Source organism: Triticum aestivum, chromosome 1D, assembly GCF_018294505.1.
Source record: "Triticum aestivum cultivar Chinese Spring chromosome 1D, IWGSC CS RefSeq v2.1, whole genome shotgun sequence".
NCBI classification, from domain to species: Eukaryota; Viridiplantae; Streptophyta; class Magnoliopsida; order Poales; family Poaceae; genus Triticum; species Triticum aestivum.
In genome coordinates this window covers 97,883,573-97,885,525 of record NC_057796.1, presented here as the reverse complement: position 1 = coordinate 97,885,525, position 1,953 = coordinate 97,883,573, and positions in this window count along the sequence as shown.

Genomic DNA, 1,953 nt, shown 5'->3' with positions numbered 1-1,953 from the left:
GTATGTTCTCGAAATGCTTTTGTCGAGTGCTCATTAAGAAAGTTTCTATACAAGTTTTTGAACGGACTCCTTCAGAAAAGTTCTCCAAAAGTTCCCTGTGAAAGAATCCTTTGAAGCATCTAGTCGTCACAAACGTTTTGACTACTTGTGGAGCCAAAGCACACTCCGTATGAGTCACATATCCATGTTTTAGTTAACACTGCGCAAAACTGATTCCGAACGACATTTACAGACTAGTTCTTGTGTAGTTGCATTCGACTTTTTCCATTCTACTTCACTAAACATCTCCATATGAGATCCAATTACTTGTAGGGAAATGCAAAAGACCTCAGTTATGATGATGCAATAGGTCCATAGCTGGGACCTTGTGTATGTTCTCGAAATGCGTTTTTCGAGTGCTCATTAAGAAAGTTTCTATACAAGTTTCTGAACAAAATCCTTAAGAAAAGTTCTCCAAAAGTTCCCTATGAAAGTATCCTTTGAAGCATCTAGTCATCACAAACGTTTTGACTACTTTTGGAGCCAAAACGGACTCCGTATGAGTCAGAGATCCATGTTTCAGTTAACACTGCGCAAAACTGATTCCGAACGACAGTTACAGACTAGTTCTTGTGTAGTTGCGTTCGATTTTTTCCATTCTACTTCACTAAACATCTCCATATGAGATCCAATTACTTGCAGGGAACTGCAAGAGACCTCAGTTATGATGATGCACTAGGTCCATAGCTAGACCTTGTGTATGTTCTCGAAATGCGTTTGTCGAGTGCTCATTAAGAAAGTTTCTATACAAGTTTCCGAACGAACTCCTTAAGAAAAGTTCTCCGAAAGTTCCCTATGAAAGAATCGTTTGAAGCATCTAGTCGTCACAAACGTTTTGACTACTTGTGGAGCCAAAACAGACTCCGTATGAGTCAGATAATCATGTTTCAGTTAACACTGCGCAAAACTGATTCCGAACGACAGTTACAGACTAGTTCTTGTGTAGTTGCATTCGATTTTTTTCCATTCTACTTCACTAAACATCTCCATATGAGATCCAATTACCTGTAGGGAAATGAAGAGACCTCAGTTATGATGATGCACTAGGTCCATAGCTGGGACTTTGTGTATGTTCTCGAAATGTGTTTGTCGAGTGCTCATTAAGAAAGTTTCTACACAAGTTTCTGAACGAACTCCTTAAGAAAAGTTCTCCAAAAGTTCCCTATTAAAGAATCCTTTGAAGCATCTGGTCGTCACAAACGTTTTGATTACTTGTTGTAACATCCCAAATTTTTCAATTTGGTATGTTATACATAGATCATCATTGCATATCATGTTTTATTGCATTTTGACAAATCCTCGATAAATCCTAAGAAACTCAAGGACCCTCGGAGAGAGTTGGGGATTTTCTCGAATTTTCATATTTGATTTTCATCAAATAATAAGACGAGGATTTTGGTTTTAATTAGTTTCTCTCCGGAAAAATATTTCATTTTAAAATAAACGAGAGGAGAAAATATGACTTCTCCAAAACAATTGAAATACTGGAGGAAAAATGTTGAAATCATTATTTGGAATTTATTTGGATTGTATTTGCAATTTTTATTGCATTAAAAATATTGCATGTTTTCAAAATATTTATTTGGATTTTAAAAAATGTTCACCCTATTCTAGATTTTCTAACTAGACGGGGAAAATTTAATTCATATTTTGCTGATTTTTATTTATTTTTCTACGAATTATTTACCGCGGAACTTATTTAAAAAAACTGCGCGCGCCCGACCGGGCCGCAGCCCAGCCAGGCCGCCGGCCCACCTCGCGCCTCTCCTCCTCGCGCACGAGACGCCGCCGCCGCCATGGCCGAGTCCGGCTCCCGCACGGCACCCGCCGGCCACCCCCTCCCCCAAGTCACCTCCACCCCCCTATTTATACCGCCGCCGCCCCCCCTCTCCCTCACCGCAAGCCGCCGCCGCC